Here is a 12,542-nt window from a genome sequence, read left to right as displayed (position 1 = left end):
AAGTCTTAAATATGGCAGAAAATAAAAATTTGCTAATAGCAAATAAATGACCAAATGTGTTGCACCAAATTCCTTATCTCACAAGATTGCCAACATGGGTGACACCACCTACGGGCTCAGTATCCTATTTCGCTATCTAGTTTGCCTATTGGTTGGACCATCCCTAAGTCTTGAAGCATCAAACACAAATTATGAATGTATTCAGAACAAAAAACATAATTGTTGACCTTATTTGCATGTGCCTACCCAGAATCCCTTGTGGTTGTGGCAACACCATGAGATTTCTGATGGAAAAACAAGCCTTCTGGCTTGTCTAGTGTCTGTAGATGAGTGTTTAATAATGCTTCTGCTACCCCTTAATTTTAGTGGAAGGGTTTTCCATTACCTTTACCCACCATAAATTATGTAATGGAACAAAAAACAGCAATCCTTTGACAATCAAATACAAATCCTTTCAAATCCATGTGGCTGACATAACACAAGAGTGATGGACAGAGAATGCGGGAGACAAGAATGGCCCAGGAAAGCAGTAATGATAATAAGGGCTGTCTTATGTTGCATGGAATGGTCATTAAATATATAGAGTTAATTATTTGTTATGAGAATGTGGAGGCCAACATGGGAAGAAGGTCGCCTGTTTTTCCTCTATTCAAAAGGTTTTCTGCTTATGAACAATGGGGAATTATTGAGCTTTATATAATAACAAGCCTCAAGTAGTGGAAACTGTGATTAATAACATTCTGTATCTGCACCATAGGATATTCAGAGTATAGGGATCAGGTTAGGTAGGCAGTTGAGTTTAGAAAAGGCTAGTAATTAACACTAGGAAAGTGGTTCTGTATCTGGATCTCCATGTAAACGTAAGGTAGTCAGAGTGGTGAAACCATAGCTGGGTGTTGTGTGTAACAGCCCTGGGGTTAGCATAAAGAGGGCTGCTTAATTACATGGGAATTCATTGTGATACAGAGTCATGGGTTCCGGATATTTGGGCTTTAGAGATAGCATCACATGATTTAGCATTAATGAAAGGGCTGCTTCAATAGGCATGGAATATTATTATACGCAGGGCAAAGGGGAGATGCCACCAAAATTTAAAGTGATCATGGAGCTTGGAGCTATTTTTTGTATTCAAATACATATGATGGCTTAAGTGTCTCTTTAAAATATATTGTTGAATGTAGGTTAGAAATACTAGAGGTTCTATTTTTTATTGCGTATAGTTTTAATCAGTATGAAATTGTGTAGGTTTTTAAATATTCAGGGCAGCTGTGTCAGACAAAGCTACAAAATGATAATGGCCAAGAAAGAACATGACCTTAGTATCGTCAACTTCGGCCCCATTCCCCAAATAAGACACATAGACAATGTATGTAATTAAAATTGCTTTATTGTTCGATTTTGGATAAATTTGGCCACGGTCAAAATCCCGGTATTATCCCCAACCGTGACACTCATTATCATATTTCTTAAACGTTATAAACCACAAATTCTTGGCTACAAGCCAACCATATAACACCGTATATCTATAGGGCTGGTAAGGGCGTAACAAACCACGTCACCTGTAGAGGCTGCCGGCGTCCAAAGCCCAGCAACCACACGTCACCCAACGTATCACCTGAGCAAGGCGCCCAGGGAGTGTTCTGCACTTCCGCCCTGAGGCATGTGCACCACGAGTACAACCATACCTTAGATAGTTGTCTCAAGCACCGAACCAGCCAACCACATATTAACAATGACCAAAATGTAAACACCAACCGCCACACAAGACGATATAACAAAAGAAAAAGAGGGAAGGGAGGGTGGGAATTTCGCCTACTTAAAAACCTACAAGCTCATCTGTGAGCAGGTTCCCAAATTTATTTAGTTGATGACACCCAGTGCCCTCCCCTTCTTCCTGTTCCTGAACATTCAGAGTGTGGGGGCAAAAGTTCACACAGGGGCCAAGCAGTCACAGAGGATGTATGTATCTAACCAATATTTTAACCCCTTGTTAGGTCATGGGGTGCTCCTCGTTCCTTCCCCGGTCATGGTGCCCCTACACCTATTTCTTGCTCCGGGGCTGGTCTTGAGTGAGCGGATGTGTTACATGTGTCCGGGGATCAGATTGCTGAGTGGGATTGGCATTTTCAAGTGTTTCATTCGGAAAGAACATAACTTTGCTTTGACTGTATCACATCTTCCAACAAGGCTTCGTTCACGAGTGGTGTTAACAGTCTATTGTCACTGATTAATCCTTAACACATCTCAAGTGGGTTTTACAGATAGATAATTTGTCCAGTCTACCCCTTTGCAATCATAATGATTTCACCCTTGGCAAGTGTGTAGCCTGTCAACTCTCCTGGGTGTTTAACCCTGAATGAGGGAGGTCAGAACACATTTTCTCCTGTGAGGCTAATTAAACTTTAAATAGTGGGACATATAAATATTTTAGGACAAGTTAAGCTATTCATAAAAACCTAGTTTAAGGTTTTATGTTAATTTGTGACTCACACATTAACATAAGACCTTATGTATGTTAGTGTGGTATGTTAGTGTGATGACTGTGTGTGTCTGGATATGTTAGTGTGTGTCTGGGTAAGTTACTTTGTATGTTTGTTTGTGTGTGTGTTTATCTAGATATGTTACTGTGTGCTTATGTGTCTGGCTGTGTTAGTGTCTTGGTGGGTATGTGTTAGTGTGAGTTTCTGTGTGTGTGTGTGTGTGTGTGAGTATGTTAGTGTGTCTGGGTAAATTAGTGTGTGTCTAGTCTAGTGTGTTCTTCACATAAAGCTTTCTCTTTTAAATGAAAACATGTAAACATTTAAGCATGTAAGACAGGCTGTTGGTAGGGAAAAGGGTTACCCATTAGCTCAATAGCCAATTAGTACAACTACACAATGGAAAGTATTTTTATAATGAATCATGGAAAGGGTAGAGTGCCACCACATATGATGTACGAGGTTGGCCTCCTGGGTTCATATAACCAACCAGTTCTGAATCTACGTACATCAGTAGCCTCCAAGCTCTGTGTTCCTATAGAACACAAGAAACCATAAATATACAATAAAAATGTTCTTACAATTATAATTACTTCTCATTATCATTTTTACTGATGGGAGCAGGTAGGCGTTAAGAAAATTCTCGATTAATACTATGACTGCCCTGGACCAGTGCTTTATCTTCAGCCAGGTAAGCTGGCAAGCTGTTTGGGGTCAAATGTGGCACTGGAAAGCTGTTTGGGGACAAAGATAGCACCTTTAAAGAAGGGCTGATGTAATGTTATAGCTGCGAAACCCAGAGTCTCTGGAACATATCTATATGGTTGCTAGGCACAATTACTGATCAATAAGAAGTTACAAATTGTCAATAAATTTTTATTTGGGGGAAATGTTAATCCAGAAAAATCCACTTCTTCCTACCACTATTATTAATTTTAATCTTTTGAGTTTTGAGTATTCAGCAACATTTTTAACATGGCTACATCCTCTTTAGAATTGGAATTTCCTTGCAGTCCCTTTAGGTAATTGTGCTGAGTGAGTGCTGTCAGACCCTTAGCTTACCCCCAAGGCTGGCTGTTGCCAGTCTATCCCTCATCAGCAAGGGCATTTTATTAGTCTCTGTGGGGATGGCTGCAAATTTCGCGTTGCCCCAGAATTGCTCCAGTTTTACCATCATAAATATGGATATGTTTTACAGCGTGACGCTCCATCCGATATTTGCAGAGTCCCACTGAATTCTTCACTTTTTCTCTTCGTATGATTTCTTAAGTACGTAAAAACAAAGAAAATAAGGAATCATTTCTTAGAAAAACAAGGCATACTTTTCCCACTCTAAAAATGTCTGTGATTGATGTTTAGACATGCGGATTATTGCCGTCAGCCCACTGCCTGCAAAGCCATTGTATTATACTCGTTATAAGTGACCAGAGAGTCTCGTAAAAGGGCACTGGGTCACTGCACAAAATACAAGTCAGCATTCCAGGCTCTGGGATTTTCTGATACAAATACAAAGATGGATTGTGTCGGATGGTTCTTTAAATTCACACCCTTGTCACACCAAATATTTTACAACTTCAGTAAGGAATGAAAATATTCCAATCAGCAATACTGATTAACACACAAGCTAATAATTTCAAAACATATTAATTCATTTATAGTCATAGTTGAGTGGTTATGTTACTATTGCTACCATGATATACAGCAATTGTAATGTTATGTGGAAAAATATATGATTAACTACCAAGGGTTATTGGCATTTTTGGCACGTTTGTTTAGCTTTTCTGTTAAGTACCCATACATGTCATTATAAGTACATATAGTTCTATAATAAAATACTTTTTTGTTTTGTTGAGTCCTTTGCTTATTACGCTGTTTATTTCTTTATTTTTCATTATTTTGGGTTGTGGTACAGCTAATTAAGTCCTCTGTGCAACATAACTAGAGATTTCCATGCGTCTGTCTTAAAACTAGGGAATACCTCTGATGATTTCACAGTGACATCACTGAGGACCATATCATTATCTACACTTCCACTTTGTCTCTAGGAAACAGGTAACTGCAACCCTGCTTTCTAGATCACAGTCAGTGTGATCATTGGCATGGGATCATCTCCACTATAAAGACTGATTCTTCCAGCAGCGTCATCACAGGCACAGCTGGAAGAGAGTTCCAGAGCTTTTTGTTGAGCATTCAAGATTGTAAGTTTAATGTCACTTATACATTAACACTGAATCTGTCAGCTCCCATGTCCACCCATCCAGCTTCAATATGGACACCCAGGACAGCACACCATTGAGGTCCGCATGTGTTCTGCATGAATGTCTCTCATTTTACATTTTTCATACAATTTTCAATGAAGTTGTACTGTGATCTCAAGATTCATAGCTGCCTTCCGCATTCAACATGCGCACTTGCCTATATCCTGCGATGCCAGAATTATTAGTTTTATCTGTGAGATTATCTCCAAAAATGAACTACACATTATGCGGGTCTGATTCCCCCCTTGTTGCGAGAGTCTCTCACCACAGAACTGTGAATAACCCCCCCAGTGTTTAGAATTATCTGTAATAGATCTAAATACCAGCATCTTCATCAGATAAAATAAATTGTCAGTTGCCAATAAAAACAAAATACATAGTGGGACAAATGGTCATAGGACAGGCCTAGAGTGGTAAATTTTCAAGCAAGTAATCGATAGCTGTGCAGCAAAGTGTCCGTGCAATTTTTTTTTTCAAATGTTATTAACTATGCTATGCGCATCTTTTTATGTTGTTTGTCGATGTTATTTATATAATCAATCATTTCAAAATCAGTAGTCGTTTTCAGTCTTCAGGTGATGCCTTCATTAATAAAACAAATGCTTTTATGCTTTCAGCAGACTGTGCTAAATCTAGACTTGTGATACAACACAAACGTCTGTAAGAATTTTGTAATAATCCTGGACAAAAGCCAGAAGAATTCTGTCTTCGCAGGATGACCTTGAAGTGAAGCAAAAAAAAGGCTAAAGCTGAAACTCAGCAGCTATATCACAAATGTAATATCTTAATAATAATGCAATTTATTTATACAAACAAATGCTTTCCAAGAAAATAAACATTTTTTTTTTAACACAGTAAAGATGTTTGCAAAGGCTTAGTAAAAAAAACAACATTGTTCTTTATTCTCAGTGAAAATTTTAGTTTGCAACAAGTAAAGAGTAAAAGAGAGGATTTTCACCAAAAATGTGTTTAATAAGCAACTTTCGATGTGACACAGTTACCCGAGGGATACAATATCCATGCCTTGTTATCCCCAGCCCTGTCTGATCACTATGGGATCCAATGCAATGTGTCTGCTGGCTTTTTATTCCAGAATTTCCAGTAATATGCCTTCTGTGTTAAATAGATATATGCCATGGACATATCAGAGGCTGAATAGTGAGCAGTGAATTTAACATAAATATTTTGCGCTCCAGCCGTGCGCTCTAGTTTAGTGTGACCGTGACATTTTTCTTATCCATTAATAATACAAATAAAAGTGAAACGAGCACACAATCTAAATTAATAACTATTAAAACATACTAAGCTTTTCTTCCTTAACTATTCCATGAAGCCACATGAATTGAGTTTTCCTGCGCAGAATTAGCTTGTCTACATTTCTGGAATAATTATCCTATCTATATTATTGTCCGTCACAAGGCTTCAGTTCACCTTTGAGTTTTGCTGGTATATATATCACGTTTGCAAGAAATTTCTGATGGGCTGGAATTCACAGATTTAGAGCTACATTCTGGGTACAAGTATCCACATGACTTTTTTTCAGGTTGTTTTAAGCATTGAATGGCTTAGAAAAAACATGTTTTCGCTTCACTGTTTTCAAGATGCAGTTTTGTAATAAAATTCTCAGTTTACGATTTAGCTGCCATATAAGCGAACAATCCATGTCCTTATTTTATCCACAGATCACTCTAGGTCTGCTTTTGTCTGTGTATCTATATATATATATCCAGCTATCAATCCATAAAATTATATCACTGAACCATATATGAAATGTATACAAATATAAGTGCATTATATGATTTACTGCTGATGTGTAGTAAGCATAGGTCAGCACACATATGAAATATTAATGAAAAAAAGATGTTGCTCTTAAGAAACTGTGTTTAACTGCATTAAATACTAAGTGGATTTACAGCACTGACATATCTCCCAAGTGTCACTTTTTAGGAGTTCCTCTTTGGGACCTAAATACCTTTGCCCCCCTAACCTTTCCTGATGTCTCTCTTGTCTACAAGCTCAAAATGTTGGGCAGGTTTCCTAAAAAAAAATTAAAATTGTATTTAAACCTCATAGAAATGTGTACAGTGGAAATAAAATTGTGTGAATAAAATGATTATTCTTCTACAATATCTCAATTATATAAAGATCTGCCAATATGTGACAAAGTCACATATAAAGTCTCAATGAGGGCCTGTCCCCGAACCGCCTTCTACCCACGCACCAAAACCTAATATTTTCTCTTAGGTCATTTAAAATGCTGGGTGGTATATGCTGAAACTGAAGATGACATTATGATGTCTGTATGAAGAAGATTTGTCCACCCATTTATCCAAGTTTTAAAAAATAAAATGAATGAAAGCTTTAGATTTTTTGAAGCATTATGTTACTCTTTGTTGTTTATTTTGCTTCCATTGTAGTGGACGAACGATGAGGATGCATGGACAAATTATTTGGTTTAGTCAGGGTGATGTTCAAAAGTCAGTGGCATCTGAAGGTGGGATCAGTTCTTTTTCACAATACAGGTATTAGCAGCAAAGGTCTTATGAATTATATGGCTAGTCCAAGATGTCTTAGAGAATATCTGGATAATTTTATTATATTGTTGACAACCGTAGACTTGTACAGTGTTTTTGTCATTCGGAAATGAAGACTGTTGCCACTCACTCTCTCTTTCAATATCTCCCTACAGTCAACAACCGCTTCTTTGTATCTCCGCTTCTCCTTCGTTGCAGCTCCGCTTCTCTTTTTCCACTTTTTCCGTTTCTCTGATTATCCTACTCAGCTGATCCGACTGCATTAGTCTCTGCCACATATGGACAAGGCCTCCGTGCAGACCACGGGGACAACTTCTCCCCCATTTCACCCAATCAACCTACCACAACAGGCCATTCCAGTATTAAGGAGCAACCTGGATCAGTCCTTCTTCCTGATATCAGACTGGCCTGTGACTTGGAATACAGAGTCATTTCAATCACCATTAAGTAAAATTTGAGTGTAAATCTGCAGTTGAAGAGAACGCCCCTCAGTGGGAGTCTACTCCACTCCGCGATTTCTGCATTGCATGGTTGTACTTTTCGAAAGCATTATTGATCTGTACCGCCTGTATAGCTAAATTAATCATGTCTGTAGGAGAGCGATCCCTCTCTCTTGTGAATGTGCCACCCATTGGTGCTCCCTGGAGAGAACACTTTCTGGAAAAGCATGTAATCGATAAATATCAGTTAATTACTGATTACTTATTATACGGCTGTAGCTTGACAGTAATACTAAAGACTGTAGATCTTTATGGCACAAGCAAATGGCAGAGCCCACTGTGCTTAAACATTTCAGACAGAGCTACCTGATAAGAAGATTAAGAAGCTGCTTTGGTCTAAAATTACCCTGAGTGTATATCGGGACAGCTTTCTCTTAGTTATCTGAATATATTGTAGCGTTAAAAAAACAGTCTTGCTAAGTACTGGGTTCCTTAATTTCAGTATAACTATTCTTTTCACTGCGTATGAACCCCCCCAAAAATTTTTTTAGCTGACCCTGATTACAGGTCTCTCTACATTACACGCCTTTCGACCATAATCCTTGGTGATTTCCCAAGGGTAGCGGTGAGAGCAATAAAGCCAATGGCACACAGCTCAGACACATGTGTATGATATGATCTCTATCTCTAGCACCACCGGTTAGTATGAAAGATAACCTGCAAAGAAAAAAAGCAGGAAATGGGACATTTTGTGGACAAATTGTTATAACATTGAGCAGAGTTAAGATTAGAACTTCTGCACTAAATGGAGGGGTATATTGCTCAACTCACTTAACTCTCAAAGGTTTAAAACCGTGTTGAAATCTAAACATGATTATACAAAGCTCTGCAGATAACCTCCCTTTAAAAAGGATATGATAGCTGTCCAAAGGTTACGTTCGTAGGACAGGATTTCTATATGCAATATGAGCCGGACGATTAGATGATACCTGTCAGCGTGTAAGTGCCGTATCCAGTAGCGTGCGTATGTTGTGGCGGTGTAGAGCTATTATTTTTTAACTTGGCTCTTCTAAAGAGATACATTAATCATCCTGACACAGTCTTTCAAAGGAATTTCCTGTTCTAAACTGATTTATCTTCAAGGATAAAAAAAAATCCCTGGAATTTCAAGTATGTGTAATGTTTTAAATTACATATACACTGACTTACTTGGTGAAACCAACGCAGAAGTTATGGTACACGTTTCTATCCGTACCAAAGACAAGCTTCCTTTCCAAGGCGTATGTTTAATCCATGTTTATCCATAGAATATTAGAGCTCGCTCATTTATATTGACATGTTACATGTTTAGATGAATGTCTGCTGTAACAGAATAACCGGTAATGGACAAAAATAAATCATGTTATGACGAGTGATTATTGTGCAATTGAGGGAAGTATTCTAATTATTCCTCCTTTGTCGGTATCTGGAGTTAGAATACAGACATTCTAGGCTTACACTCCAGAATTTGGGCCTATAACTGTTTAATTTCTTTGGTTTTCTTTGCATAAAATGTCCAACTTGGAAAAAAAGCCAGTAAGCCTCTACATGGGTATCCCTTTTCACTCGTACATACTGTGACAAACCCTATAGCATGAGGGCCATACATGTCACTTTTAGGGGTCCTAAGCACAGTCCTCTAGGGCAATCAGTCTCGGAAACACCAGCTTGTAACAAAACAGATCTTTATTTTTAATTGCTGAAACCACAAAAAACAAATCATAAAAAGAAAACCTAGCTCCCAATTGGAGCCCTCTCTAACTGAACTATGCTGGTCCAGACTGACCAGCCTAATCACCCACTAACTCAACCTCCCAGCCAGACCCAGCTACGCCAGGCTCTGGAAAACCTCCCCCAGACAGCACACAAAATGTCCAGGCAGGTATTGCCTCACTTGGCTCAGGGATTGTCTTCTTCAGGGCCTCTCCTTGCCCTGGGAGCACAGGGAACTTCCTCTTCCCCCAACAGTCTCCCTGAGTATCAAGCTCCAGGGGTTTTTAATGTCCAGCACCTGTGCCTGATGCCGGCCCCATAGGAATCCCGGACCGGATCCTGTGGACTTCTTGCCTCCTGGAAAACCCGGCATGGAATTTCCACAAAATGGGGAAACGGAGCATTGGCCCACCCTGCTCTCCAATTGCTCCACCCCAGGGACCCATATTTACAATCTGGATAGCACCTGTACCCAAATGCCACACTAAGCATCTCCCTGGGGTTTACACTGTCACAATACATACATGTATTAACCCCTTAATACATGGACTAGATCATATAATAATAAACGTTTCATATCTATATATATAAAAAAACAATAAATCCTGTGGTTTAGTAAGCCTAATTTGTAGTTTTCAAAGAAAAGAGTTGTAGTTTCTTATGTTTTTCTAGTGGACCTTCCTTGAATAAGTAGGTCAACAAAATCATTTGTGTCATAGTGTGTGTAACACAAAATTTGATCTCCCCATATTCCTTTCCTTCCTGGCTCTTTACTTGGTATTTCTTAGTCTGCAAATAGAGCGTTCACATCCGTGCCCTATTGCACGAAGCAGAGATTTCTAGATGATGGAAAATTAGATTTAGCTTATGTACTTTAAGTTCCAGCAGAAAAGTGGATCGGTGCTGTGGATTTTCCAAGTTAAGCATATATCATAATACTGGGCTACTTGTTTACTTTATTCTGGCTACTTGCTATGAAGGATGTCCAGGGAGGAAGACAGTGGATGTGGTAAGTACTTCAGGGGACATTATTACATCACCTTATATAGGAGTTCCCTGGATTTGCCCTGGAGACATGAGTTATTTCAGATGACAGTTCTTTTTGGCCCAGGGTGAACAGGACTAGAGAAGTGACCTGCCTATTCCACAATAACCTTGAGTTTGTACCCTACTCAGCTTCTTCTATCTGTGGCTAGTCTCGCCTCATGCAGTATGGCAGAAAGTATCAATGAACTGATGTGAACTGATAGAAGAATATTATTATAACGGAAACCAGTGGGTCTAGCGGATGTTTCTGGCCATCCCAGCCACCTTCCCCTCTGGGGAAAAATGGGTCTTCCAAAGAACCCTACCACAAGACACAACAATCAGGATGCAAGAGAACACTCCTTATTGGGACTGGTCATAGTTTATATAGCCACTTTACCAGGGTTGGGTAAATTAATACATAGGAAACAGAAAAGGATTAGCATAATTAACACATAACAAAAAGTAACACTTAAACGAAGACTAGATGTTGAGTCATTCTTAATACACACAGAAAAGAAACAAAATTGTGAATGTATACCTGGCATCTGTTAGAGTTCTCTTGTTCGAAATAGATAGACCTGATGACAGATCTTAAACAGATGTGCAGGAGGTCTGTTAGTGTCTGCAGTCTAAATGTTGGGGATGCATATTTTTCTTCTCCTCCACTCCATTACAGTAATGTAGTGGTGGCATCACCAGCCCCAGCATCCCTGTAGTATGTAGCTTTCTTATAAAAGTTCTCCCACTGTATCTCTGACTTCTGCTGGAGATGAGGCTCTGGCAGCCCGCCCTGCATCCTGGTAACTCTGATTGCCTGTGTGGATAAAGTTCTGACGTCCCGTATCCCGGCACTTCAGACTGCTGCTGGGGATGAGGCTCTGGCACTCTGCGTCCTGGCGTCTCAGAACGCCTCTGTGGATAATATTCTGATGTCCCTTATCCTGGCACTTCTGACTGGCTCTGGACATGAGGCTCTGACTCCCTGTATCCCAGCACTTCTAACTGTTGCTAGGGATGAGGATCTGGTCCCTAAATTTGGTGTCTCCTTCCTAATATCCTCAGTAAGGGGTTAAAGCGACCACTTAGGTACCATATGCATTATGGATGGATGGAGCATCATCTTTAAACTGATCGATTGTGCTCTTCCACTTCTAGGAAAGAGCTACTTAAAGCCAAAATAAACATGGCTAGGTTCTTTTACTTGGAATCACCGGAGGCCATGGGCGTAGGAACCCCTAAAAATCTGGGTCCCCATCAGATCCCCACTTTCTCCCCATCTCTCACACTATCTACCCCCAATCCCCCTTCTCACACTATCGACCCCCTCTCCCCCTCTCACACTTTCTACCCTCTCCCCCTCTCACACTTTCTACCCTCTCCCTACCCCCCTTCTCACTAGTTACCCTCTCCCTATCGCCCCCTTCTCACTAGCTACCCTCTCCCTACCGCCCCCCTTCACACTAGCTACACTCTCCCTACCCCCCCTTCTCACCAGCTACCCTCTCCCTACCCCCCTTCTCACTGTCTACCCCAGGGGTGTCCAAGATTTTTCTGCAGTGGGCCACATCATCAGAATTGTATACGTGCGCGGGCCGCACTCATTTCTCACTGTGAGAAAATATGGCCTTTAATAAAATATGCAGATTAAAATAAAGTAAATGACACAAAACCTTTACTTTTCCTCTCACTGATTTCTAGGCCTAGAAAGTTTTGTGACTACAAATTCAGGACTCAGGATAATTAAAAATGAAATTGTTCTATTTATTCTAGGGATGCACCAAAATGAAAATTCTGGACCAAAACGTTCACGGTTCACTTAGCCAAAACCGAAAATGACTCCCCACCTTTAAAAATAATAATAAAAACTCACATTTTGTGTAGGTAACACACCACAATTGGACAAAAAAAAAAATCAATATGACTTGGCATGATAGGAGTGTGATTGCTAACAGCAATCATACTCCTATCATACCCAGGCAGCCACCCAGTACAGCCAGTGGCTGTAAGTGATGTTCAGACCCCATATTGCTGGCAGCATCAATACACAAGGGG

This window comes from Sceloporus occidentalis, unplaced genomic scaffold (assembly GCF_023333645.1).
Source record: "Sceloporus occidentalis isolate IW3139 unplaced genomic scaffold, rSceOcc1.0.p SCAF_15, whole genome shotgun sequence".
In the NCBI taxonomy this organism is placed as follows: Eukaryota; Metazoa; Chordata; class Lepidosauria; order Squamata; family Phrynosomatidae; genus Sceloporus; species Sceloporus occidentalis.
Note: the sequence above shows the minus strand (reverse complement) of the source record.